The following is a 13506-nucleotide window of genomic DNA, read 5'->3' as shown; positions in this document are numbered from 1 at the left end:
CCTTGGTTACTTTATTCATGCTATTTCCTCATCTTGAAATGTCCCCATTTTTCCCTTCTACTCTTTTACCTCCCTACATAAACACACATTTCAAATCCTACCTATTTTTAAAACTCAAGTTAATTCTTGGCACTTTCATACTTTCCTGAGAAAGAGGACTTACTTTAGCACTTATTGTCTATGCTGTTTATTGTCTGTAAAAACATTGTGGGGGGCAGATAGGTGGCACATTGGAGAGAGCACTGGCCCTAGAGTCAGGGGTACCTGAGTTGAAATCCAGCTTCAGACACTTAACACTTACTAGCCGTGTGACCCTGGGCAAGTCACTTAACCCCAATTGCCTCACTAAAACAAACAAACAAACAAAAAACATTGTGGTACTCAACTATATTCTATTTTGAATTTTCTTTTAATTATTTCATGTCTGTAAGTATGGTCTCCTCAACTATGTTGTAAGTTTCTTGAGGACATAGAATTCAGGAAGATAGTCACTCAACTATATTGTAAAGTCCTTGAGGGCAAGGATAGTCATTTATCATTTGGTGCCTATTGTAATGGTGTTAAAAGTTTTTTAAATTGTGTAGAGCAGGGATGTCAAACACATGGCTTGCATGTTACCCAGTAACTTTCTCAATCATAGCCCAAACCAGATTAAAATGTAATTGAGGAATATTTAAAAAAATAAATAAAATATGGATAATATTACATTTTAAAGCTAAGTCTATATGAGTCCCGCAGGGATCCTTTTGTACCACTAGTGGCCCCAGTTTCTATTTGAGTTGACACCACTGGTTTAGAGCCGACAAATCTTAACAGTTATATTTTAAAAACCTCATGTGGGGGCAGCTAGGTGGCTCAGTGGATAAAGCACCGGCCTTGGATTCAGGAGGACCTGGGTTCAAATCCGGCCTCAGACACTTGACACTTACTAGCTGTGTGACCCTGGGCAAGTCACTTAGCCCTCATTGCCCTGCAAAAAACCAAAACCAAAACAAAAAACAAAGAAAACCTCATGTGACCATTGTGTATCTAGGCCAGCACAAGAAGGGTTTATCTGGGGGCTCAGAGTACCTGGAGGGAGCAGAGATCTGGTTGGAGAAGAAACAGGACTAGGATTGATTCTCTCTTGTATTTTCTGTGTTTCTGAATAATGAGTATTGAGACTTCCTCAAATGAGTCAGAGGCAAAAAAAAAAAAAAATTAAAAAATAAAGGGCAAAACAGACCTACGTGACATCTCCTGAGCTTATAGGTATTCCAACGGTCCCTTAAAGCCATTCTATCCCTTTTGGGATGCTTGGGCAACAAAATAGTTCAGTATTCAGCAAAGTAACAATCAGGACTATATTAACAAAACTAACTCACTTGGGTCTAAGGACTAGATTCAGGGCTTGGGGAAGAAAGGATAAACAAAGGCTCCAAACCTGTTATTGAGTTTCTTGGATATAGGCTAGGTGACTCCAATAGAATCATGTCACAAATAAATGAAATGTTGAATAAACTTTTTTTAAAGACACCTAAAATTGCTATTGCAACTATTGTTTTGTTGTTTTTACTCTCCATTTTCTGGCAAAAGCTCTGTTTGGTTTCTATTCCATGGAACCTCACACCCCTTAATGGGGTATTCTCTCTTCCCCTCTCCCTTTTAGCATCCTTTTGTGTGTTGCCTTCCTCCATTAGATTGTAAGTTCCTTGGGGACAGGAACTGTCCTTTTGTTTTTGTTAATTTATATCCTCAGCAATTAGCACAGGTCCTGCCACATAACAGGCTTTTAATAAATGGTAAATTGAATTGAATTAAAAGGAATGCTTAGTTTAGGATAAAAACTGAGAATGAGAAAAAGCATAGTGGCTTCATGGAGAGAGAGCTGACTTTATAGTCACAAAGATCTGATTTCAAATCCTGCTTCTGATGCATACTGGCTGTATGACCCTGCATACACTGACCTTCTTAGTACTCAGTAAACTGAGGATAAAGTTACTGGGAAGGGAGAAGGAACAAGCATTTTTTAAGCACCTAATACATGCCAAGCATATGTTAATGCTTTACAGATGTTATTTGTTATAGAGGAGTTGATTGTATAAATGGAAGGTGATTCCAAATTGGGAGACCACTATAGCAGAGAAGTCACAGGTCTCAACCAAAAAAGTAAAAAAAATATCTTTAAAAAGGGTACAGCTAAAAGTTTGTTTTGTTTGCCTACAGCAATTTTAGTGAGGATAAAAATAGAAGAAAATATGAAAAGTAAAGGACCAGGTCACAATATAAGTTATCTTTCTATTCCTGCTTTAAATTCCAAAAAGGGCCTGAAGTTTGGGGTGGGAAATTCTCTGCCGTGTGACAATTATAACTGGTGATAGTCTATGATTTTTTCATCTGAAAATGATAATTATTCTTTTCAAAACATAGTTTGAATAAGGTTTTCCTACATTCTTAAGGCAGGCTTTGTTTTGTTTTAGAATCCTTAGCTCCCTTCAAGACTCAGTTCGCTGTGCTATTTCCTATAGGAGTCCTTTTATGATTCCCAACATCAGTGGTGGCCCCCTACTCTATTCCTTGCCCCCTCCCCAAATTATTTTGCATTTACTTGTATTTACTAATCTGTGTACATGTTGTATTATTCCTTAGTAGAAGGTAAGTTTCTTGAGGCCAAGAATTATTTTGTTCGTCTTTGTATCTAAAAAGAACTTATTGGATGAAATGGAATTTTGACTCAATACCTTTCCTCCTTTCTCACATAAAGATAACTAATATCTTATAATAGAAGCAATGTGAAATGGTTCAATTTATTGAAAACTGCTTTTATAACCAATTTTCCTGGAAAACTTCTTTTCCCCTGTAAAATGAAGTGAGCAGCGAAAAACTCCTTTTCAGTAAATCAGTGAAATGACTTCTACATTTATATTTCAATTAAAAATCTAAAATGCCCTATGTAGACACAGAATTATTCCTTTTTCCCCCCATGGAGGCCAGATGCAGAGGAGTCCTCTATTAGGCATGGCTAATGATAACTAGCATCAGGTGGTAGAATTCACATACACAGCAGCTTATTCAAGAAACTGGTTGCAAATGAGAGTCCCTGTGGGGAACCCAGTCAAGAATGGCTTATTCCTTTTTAATAATATCAGCTTTGGTTTCTATGGAGACTGCACATCCTGTTTTGCTGTTTGCATGAGATGCTTTTAGATTTATTAAAATAGATTCAAGCAGGGAAGACTAATCGTAGTATTCTGCTTAGCAGTTAATGATACTTACACACATTTCCACAGATGAACTAACAAAATCAAATCTTTAATTATAAGATACTAAAGATATCATCTGCCTGTATGTTACAAACAGGAAATTTTATTTGAACTCTTTCATACTTTGTCATGAAAAGAATAGAAGTTAAAGGGAAGGTGAGAAATTAGGAATCTTTTGCTAGTAAATTCTATTAAATTTCAAAAATTTTTAAAATCCAGTTTTTACAGGGTTGCATTGGATTCCAGAACAAAGCTACCTATGGGGGAAGATGAGATTTTTGTTGTTGGCCAAAATATAGCCATAAAACTAGATTTTTTTTTTTTACTGCCAGCAGATATTCATAATAAAGGCAGGTGATAGGAAAGAGGCAATGATCTCACCTCTTTCAGTTACCCTTTGTTCAGGTTCAAATGAATTTCCTTGCTAAATTAGAGAAGAGTTTAAGAATTTCTTACTCTAAGTCAAATACTTGCAGAACAAAGGACTTTATCTCAGACACAGACATAGGGATCAAAGGATTTAATTTTAGCCTGGGAAGATTGGGTATGGTGGCTTATAGCTGCTTTCTAAGATTGAAAAGCTATTAGCTAATCTTTATTAGATAAAGGCTTTCTAATCACCATGCCTCAGAAGACTGCAGTTAAGATGGTTACCAGGTGGTTTGGACAGGATGAAGCCCAGAAGCTTGAAATAGAGAGCAAGACACAGAAAAAGTATGTGAAAGGAGAGAGTAGAGAAAAGAGAAGTCTGGGTTAATGTTTTGCACAGTGTTTGGGACATAGTAGGCCCTCAATAAATGTTTATTCATTGACTTGTTGGTTAAAGAAAAATAGATGGGGGTCAGAAGAGAAGAAAACCAGTTGTAGGCTAAGTGGAGAAAAAACCCAGAAATAACAAAAAGTGTGAATATCACCAAAAACCCAAAACCAAACCAAAACAAAAAAAACCATTGGCATCCTATCAGAGCAGTGAGTTGCGGCTCTACACATGTGCCATTGCCACATATATTCCCTACTTATGTCTCCATATGTGGTTAATAAGCATGCTGTATTCATTCTGCCGAATATCATAAGCTTCTGAAAATTCTTTTAATTATTTTATCTGATGAGGAATAAATGTTCGAATGAATAAAAAAGGATATCTCTGCTGGGGATCTATTGAACATAGGAGGGCTAGTCCTTGGTTGGTAGACCCTGAATCCAAGGTTAAAGCCCTTCTAGATTGGTAGTAACTGTCAGAACTTGTAGTACATTGGCCTAACCTTGAAGAACCATCATCTGATGCGATATCAGAGTGATATTTTACTGAAGATCCATGTGTTAAAATGAATGAACTATTATTTATTTGTTTTTGTTTTTGAGGGGCAATGAGGGTTAAATGACTTGAGCAGGGTCACACAGCTAGTAAATGTCAAGTGTCTGAGGCTGGATTTGTACTCAGGTCCTCCTGAATCCATGGCCAGTGCTCTATCCACTGCACCACCTAGCTGCCCCCTGAACTATTATTATTTAGAGTTATTGTTTAGGTTTTAGAAATCAAAGTGAAATTTGATTTAAGTAATAACTTTGTAAAATCAAACCAAGATTTTGTAGTTTTGTTTGTGGTAGTTGACTTAATTTGAGGGTTTTAAAGAATTTCATAAACCAACAGTACTCCCATATGACAGTTAGGCAAATTAAGAATCTAGTTTCAAATCAAATCAAATGCATGTAATAACTATTCTATTTCAACTACCAGACTAAGCTCCATCTGTGTTTTTTTCTCATGTTTTAAAAAATGCTGAGTGAAATGTAAAATGCAAAAGAAAACCAAAATAGCTGACATTTATATAGCACTTTACATCCATTATCTCACTTCATCTTCACAACAGCCTTGTGAAGTAGGTACTCTAACAACAAGGAACTTAGCCATGATATGCAGAAGCAAAATTTGGGACTTTGCTCTCTGCTACTATGCATTGCTTGATTGGAAGAAGTCAGATGGGAAGCCCCAGGTTCATTTCCCTTCTAAAGGGAGTGCAAATATTTTGTGCATGATTATAAGGCTTGAGGTCTGCATTTTATCCTGGGGGTGAAAAATAGAACTCATTGAAATGTGAAGAGCTAATTCTATAGTGATCCCAATTTACTTCCCTTTTCAAGGGGAATCCAAACACTTATGGTAGGGATTATATGGACTAGGTTCAATCATAAGGAATTTCTAATATTCCAATCATATTTTTGGCTTTTTTCCCAATTAGCTATCTCTTGGAACCTCATGCAGAATATAGATTGTGTTTAGGTCTTTACAAATATGGGCATAAAGTCTCTAGCTACTATGCAAATACATACCATATCTGGGTCAGTCTTATTTCATCCCACATAATGGTTAGTATTTACAGTAGCCCATAATCCATCAATACAATGCTTTTCTCCTCTCCAGTGGCTTCTACTTGCCACCTCAGGGACCTCAGAGCTAACAGTTTCAATTCCCTAGATGAGAGAAATGAATTTGAGAGAATAAGCCTCTCACACTCTTTTTAAAAAATTTAATGTCAATTTCCAACCAATGATCTAATTCCTTTAACTTCATCAAATTGACCACATCGTATTAATAAACCCTCTACAAATAAAAATTAAAAAAAAAACTATTCTGGACTTCAATGATCTTGCATTCTTTTGGGAAATAGAACTTTACACAGACAAGCAAGCACAATCTATGTCAAGGAAAAAGAAAACACCAACAACTAGGGAGATAAAGAAAGGCTTTCTGTAGAAAGTGACTCTGAGATGACCTTTGAAGGAACCTAAGGATTCTAAAAGTTAGAGATGAGGAGAAGAGAATTCTAGTCATTGGAAACCTGTGAAAAGACAAAGTGGCAGAAAAATGACTGCCATCTTCTGGCGCTAAGAAGTAGGCAAGTTTGTAGGAAATCTAATGTTTTTAAGGAGTAGTAATGGAAATAGTGCAGGTGAGTGGTGTAGTGGATAGAGCATTGGGCCTAGAGTCAGGTAGATCTGAGTTCAAATAAGGCTGCACAAATATTTTAGCCATGTGACTCTGGGTAATTCACTTATCCTTTATATGCCTCAGTTTCTCATCTGTAAAATGGGAATATACTTGGGGAGGAAATGGCCAACTACTCCAGTATCTGCAGAGAAAACCCAAATGGACAAGTCAATGGGGTCACATAGAGTCAGAAATGAATGAATGATTGAATAACAATAATGGAAATAAATCTGGAAAAATAGACTAGAGCAGTGGTGTCAAACTCAAGTAGAAATGGAGGCCACTATACCATAATAAGGATCTCTTTAGGTCTATATTGACTTAGAAACCCACATGTTAACATTATCTATGTTTTATTGCACTTTGGTTTGCTAAATATTTCTAAATTACATTTTAATCTGGCTTGGGCAACACTTAGGAATGGTACAAAGTACATATGGCCAATGGGCCATGTGTTTGAGACCTCTAGACTAGGATAAGAATGTGAAGCCTTGTAAATTCTAAACAGAAGAGTATCTCTTTTATTCTAAAGGTAATGGTTATTAACTGTGTGATCCAGGACAAGTTATATATACATTGGACCTCAGTTTCTTCATATATATTTAAGGGGATTGAACCAGGTCTCAGAGTTCTTTGTAACTCTAAATCTATGCTTCCATTATAAAAGTTGTCTGTTTCCTCAATTGTAAAATGGGAATAATAATAGCACCTACTTCTCAGAGTTGTTGAGAGAATCAAATGAGTTAATATTTGTACAATGCTTAGCATGGTACCTGGCACATAATAGACACTTAGTAAATCTTCCCTCCCTCCTCTCCTCTCCTCTCCTCTCCTCTCCTCTCCTCTCCTCTCCTCTCCTCTCCTCTCCTCTCCTCTCCTCTCCTCTCCTCTCCTCTCCTCTCCTCTCCTCTCCTCTCCTCTCCTCTCCTCTCCTCTCCTCTCCTCTCCTCTCCTCTCCTCTCCTCTCCTCTCCTCTCCTCTCCTCTCCTCTCCTCTCCTCTCCTCTCCTCTCCTCTCCTCTCCTCTCCTCTCCTCTCCTCTCCTCCCTCCCTCCCTCCCTCCCTCCCTCCCTTCCTTCCTTCCTTCCTTCCTTCCTTCCTTCCTTCCTTCCTTCCTTCCTTCCTTCCTTCCTTCCTTCCTTCCTTTATAATGAAGAGCTATTGAAGCTTATTGAACGGAGGAGAGTCATGATAATAATTGTGCATTATGAATATCAGTTTAATAGTTGTATGAATAATTAGATTGTAGAAGGAAAATACTGGAAGCATAAAGACATTGTTTGTCCTTTGTTCTCAAAGAGGACCATGACACCAGAGTGATGTCATGACTTTCAGTGAACTGGATTTAAGTTATGGAAGGCTATGCAAAGTCACCAACTTTACTCTCTCCTCCAGAGACATCTGAGTCCAGTAGCAAGATATATATCAGGGTGATTGGAGATGGCTCCAGATATTTAAGGCAATTAGGGTTAAGTGACTTGCCTAGTGTCACACAGCTAGTAAGCATCTTAGGTGAAATTCAAACTCAGTTCATCCCAAATTCAGGGCCAGTTTTCTATCCACTGTGCCACCTAGTTGCCCCAAGCAGGAAGACTAATTTTGAAGCAATAGTCCAGGCAAGAGGTGATGAGGATCTCAACTGGGGAGGTAACCTTGTGAAAGTAGATAGAAGGTGAGTTGTGAAAAAGGTTGTGGAGGTAGAGTTGGAAAGGCTTGGAAATTGGTTGAATGTGAGGTGTGAGGGAAAGGATAGAGTCAAAGATGGCTCTAAGGTCACAAACCTTGGATAACTGGAAAAATCATGCCCCTTTTGGAAACAGAGAAATTTAGAGGAGAATCAGGTGAAATTTTTTGGGGGGGCAAAAAAATTTTGTTCAATAAGATATGTCAAATTTGAAATTCTTATAAGATGTCCATATGGAAGCATCTTGGTGATAAAGAATAGAGTACAGAGAGATTGAAATCTGCTTTCATGGAGGTAGTATCTAACTACATCAAAGACATATTGGGTCTTTCTGGTTTGATTCCATGATTCACTGAGAATTGTTTTTAATTCCTACATCTTAGAGCTCAACAAGGAAGCAATCTTGTTAAAGAAATGTGATCTTCATTGACCTATAAATCAAGTACTCAGTGAGTACTGTTAGTGTAGATTACAACCAATCCATTTCATATCCTATACTACTTTTGTCTACTAAGGATGCTCTATACAGGATCTAGCCAATGATGTTCCTCTACCTATTATTTTTTTAAAGTTACCATTATTGTAAAGAAGCACCTAGGTGACACAGTTGATTGAATGCTGGGTATATAGTCAGAAAAATCTGAGTTCAAATCCTGCCTTAAGAACTGTGTGATCTTGGGTCAGTTTTTTTCACTTAATAGTATTCTCCCCCAATTATATGTATTGATATTTTTCAACATTCATTTTTGTAAGATTTTATGTTCCAAAATTTTCTCCCTCCCTCCCTTTTTCCCCTTCCCCTTCCCAAGAAGCAAACAATGAGATATATGTTATATAATACAATCATGTTAAACATATTTCCACATTAGTTGTGTTTCATATATCACAACTTGTTCAGTCATTCCCCAATTGATGAGCATCCTCTCATTTTCCAATTATTTGCACCACAAAAAGAGCTTCTATAAATATTTTTGTCCTTTGATGGGTCCCTTTCCCTTTTTTATGAACTCTTTGGAATACAGACATGTCAGTGATATTTCTGGGTCAAAGGTATGCACAGTTTTATAGACCTTTGGGCATAGTTGGAGATTGTTCTTCAGAATGGCTGGATCAGTTCACAACTCCACCAATAATGCATTAATGTCCCATTTTGGGGGTCAGTTATTTAACTACTGGCCGCCTTAGTTTCGCTATGTATAAAAGATGGATAATAATTTTACTTGCCCTGAATGTTGGCTTTTATTTCAGTTGTCACCCTTGAGTTGTAAGTGGTGCCATACTCCCTTTTACTTATACTAGGCATGGGTTTTTCCATTGCCTTTTACTCATCTATAATTTTTTATGAAAATAAAGGTAAAGAATCATAAAAAATAAGGGGTTTATAAAGTTTCTTTGTGCTGAAATGGGTCTAGAACCTCTTTTGTCTCCCCCCAGCACCAATCCTGAGCCCTCAGTTAATGTATATGGGTGGATTAATTTGAAACTTTTCACTGAATCAGTCTAGTCTAGGATCCAGACTGACTTGACCAGAGAAAATAACTACAACTTTTTAAAGTATGTATCTAATTTTAAATATGCATTGGGAAAATCTGTAAGGATTGTATAAACATTGCATAAGGAACAGTCTTTCAATTCCAAATATACTCTTTTTCTGCCTCGTTGCTTCAATTAGCATAATTTACTAACACTAAAAATAATTTCTAGAACAAAAGCCCCTGAAAATAGATGCTAAGGGAGCATTTTCACTTTCCCCACCCCCAGTTTTTTTCTTCTAAGCTGCTTCTCTACTTTCTGTAGATAAACATTGGGAGTCTAATAGGCCATGCTTAGAAGATATTTTAAAAGACAATGCTTATTTGAGGGCTGATATAAGTACCAAAAGTATCCATTAATCAAATTCAGTTTGAGATTCCTGAAACATGTGACAAAATAAACAGCTATGCTCTCATTTTCTTTTATATTTTTCTGCTTCAGTATTCTTATTTTGGGCATATGGCATAATAACTGAAAATAGAATGATGCTATCAAGTAGTCTGCTTTTAGAAATACTTAAAATAACTTAACCTGCTGGCTGCTTCTTAAACACAAAGTGGAGACCCAACAAAAGTTAGTGCTGGCTAGTACCACAGACAGCGCAAGGGCCAAAGGACTTAGAGAATGTGTTCATTTTGTTTTTGTTTTTCTTTTTTCCTGGGCAATGAGGGTTAAGTGACTTGGCCAGGTTCACACAGCTAGTATGTGTCAAGTGTCTGAGGCTGGATTTGAACTCAGGTCCTCCTGAAGCCAGAGCCGGTGCTTAATCCACTCTGCCACCTAGCTGCCCCGAATGTGTTCTTTTTGCCAATGGCTACTCTGTCCTAGGATATACAGCCTAAGAAATAATAGACCTCTGGAATAAGACAATTCATACAGTAAGCTACTTTTTATCCAACTGTATTGTCATCTCCTAAAAGACTTTTGAATCTGAAAGGGACTTTTGTGGTAATCTATTCCATTGCACACATCTTACGGATGAGGAAACCTGGGGAGGTGACTTCTCCAAGGTCACAAAGCAAATTAGGAGCAGAATTTGGACTAGGACCTAGGTCTCCTGACTACTGGGTTGCCCATTGCTGTTAGTTTTATTTTACCTCTTGACACCAGACTGTGGTGCCTAAGCTCTTAGTCATCACAGGCCAAAGCTAAGAAGATGCCACATTTGCAATCAGGTAGGGTCAGGTTAGGGAACATGATTAAATTAATAGGCAAGGGGCAGCTAGGTGATGCAGTGGATAGAGCGCCGGCCCTGGAGTCAGGACTACCTGAGTTCAGGTCTGGCCTCAGACACTTGGCACTTGCTGGCTGTGTGACCCTGGGCAAGTCACTTAACCCCAATTGCCTCACTAAAAAAAAAAAAATTAATAGGCAAGCCTTTTTAAGCACTTACTTTGTTCCAGAAGCTGTGCTAAAGGCTAAAACTAAGATTTAAGCATACTTGATAATATTCCCATATTCACTACATTAGATATGAGTCTCTGTTGTTACTGTCAAATGGAGATGATTATAACTTCTTGGCCTACCTCACAGGATTGCAAGAAGGCACTAGTGAAATTAATGGATACAGAAGTATTTTGAAAAGTCAAACTACTTTACAAATATAAGAATCATTACTTTTGTCTTCACATGTAATTGGAAAAACTACAATATTATTAAAAAAAACTTGCTATCATGAGATACTATTCAATTAGTATTTCTATTCCTGAGAATTTGGAAATAAAAGCATTCTCTTAAAGAAAAACAAAGCTTTAAGATTGGGTACAGCTTGAAGTAGAGCAGTTTCATGTTTAGCAATTATGAGTCCAAAGAACCCTGGGCTTTCAGTGGAAAGACATGGATTCTAGTCACTGTTGTGCTACTAACTTAATTTGCCACTTCCCCTCTCTGGGACTCGGTTAATTCATCTACAAAATTGGAGTAATAATATGGGTACTCCTTATCTCACAGGGTTATTGGGGGGAAAGTACTTTGAAAATATTAGAGTAGTATACAAATTTTATTTTTGTTGTTGTTTAATTGTTTCAGTCAGGTTTGAATCTTCATGACCCCATTTGGGGTTTTCTTGGCAAAGATACTGGAGTGGTTTGTCAATTCTTTCTCCAGATTCCTTTACACATGGGGAAATTGAAGAAAATGGGGTTAAATGACTTGCCCAGGGTAATACAGCTAGTAAGTGTCTGAGGCTGACTGAACTCAGGAAGATTAGTCTTTCCTGACTTCCAGCCTGGCACTATATCTACCGTGCTACCTTACTGCACTATACAAATGTTAGGTGCAATTATTTTCTCTTCCTTTATGGCTTCTCCTATTAATTTGAGGATGAGAGGAAGAAACATGGTGTGACTTGTTGAGGCATTGGGAAGATCTGGGTTCAAATACTACTTCTGACACATACTAGCTAGTATGTGACTCTACACAAGTCACTTATCTTCTAAGTTCCCCAGAAAGTTATCTAAGACTATAACTTACAGAAGAGCTGCTTACCTGCATTGGTAAGAAGGTTTTCTCACTTAGAATTCTATATACAAATGATATAACAGGTTTCCAAAAAATCAAGACAAAAAACATGGGGTTATCTTCTTATAGAGGAATTAACTTCAATAAAAAGGGATGTCGGCGAACTTATGTCTCTTTTAGAATTAACTAGTAGCTATATGTGTAATGAGTATATTCTGGCCATATTGTCTTAGGATCAGGCCTGCTACATCTCTGACTCAGGGTGCTCAGGTACCCTAGAGGTTATATGGGTGTTTCTCTTCTCAGCCATTGGTTCTAGCTCCCACTAAATGTGTTTTCCCCATTTGTTAGGGGGCCAGTAATTTTTAAGGGGGCCAGTTATTTTTAAAAAGGATATTTACTTCAAAGATATAGTAAGGATATACAAATGTTTCCTCCTGATACCTTAAGAACATACACTCCCATATCACATTTTGGTCTGTCAGGGAAAAGGCTCAAAATTTAGCACATTTTTTACATAGTATTCTTCTCTCCAAGTTCATGACCAGAAGTGGGCTGACTGCCAGATGATTTTTTTAACTGGGCTTGAGTCCTAATGATCACTCCCAAAGATCACTCATTTCTCCTCAAGGAATCAATGAGTCACTGGTTATGATGTCTATTGTATGCCTATTATATTATATGCCTATATCTCTGATGCCTTTTCCCAGATTCCCATGGCTCACTCTCCAGGTCTTCACACCTTCCAAGGTTAGAGACTCCATTACCTACACCTAGAATGAAAAAGAACAAACAAAAAGGCAAAAGACCAGGGCCTATTTCTCAATATAGCTTCAGTCAGGAGTGAAGAAGGCCCTCTGTACTATGACATAGTCTCTCACCCAATGCTATTATTGCATCACCAGAGTATTGCTGAAGACAGTGAGATAAATGGTAATAATAATATAGACTATTTACATAGTGCTTACTATGTGCCAGGGACTGTACTAAGCACTTAACAATGATTGGTTCATTTGATCATCAACAACCCTGGGAAGTAGGTGCCATCATTATCCCCATTTTACAGATGAGGAAACAAGGTAAACAGAAGTTAAGTGACTCACCCAGGATCACAGAGCTAGCAATAGTATGAGGCTGTATTTAACCTCATATCTTCCTGACTTTAGAGCCAACACTCTACCTATTGTGTACTAGCTGAAAATGACAGGCCTTTTTGAATACCATTCATTCACCACATGATTAGCCAGCCATATTTAACTGTACTTCAGTCACTCTAAGGTACTTGCCTTATTTGCTTCTCTTGGAAACAATTTCCTAACATCCTCCTTTATGAAGAGACACCATCTGTTCCTTAGAATGTTCCATGTGGAGACACCATTAAATAAGTTGAGGGGGTCTGTGCATGTGGAGACCTTCATTACATGCATATAGAGAGCCAACCTAACACAGTAGATAGGGAGCTGACTTAAAGCAGGAAGACCTTGGTTCAGCTCCCATCTTTTGACACATGCTGTTTGTGCGAGACTGGTTAAGTCACTTATCAGCCTTTCAGACAACTCTAAGACTCTAAGTCACAGAGAAAGTGCTGATCTGTATTAG

Source organism: Dromiciops gliroides, chromosome 4 (genome assembly GCF_019393635.1).
Source record: "Dromiciops gliroides isolate mDroGli1 chromosome 4, mDroGli1.pri, whole genome shotgun sequence".
Taxonomy (NCBI): domain Eukaryota; kingdom Metazoa; phylum Chordata; class Mammalia; order Microbiotheria; family Microbiotheriidae; genus Dromiciops; species Dromiciops gliroides.
The sequence above is the reverse complement of the archived record's forward strand: the minus strand, read 5'-3'. Positions refer to the sequence as shown.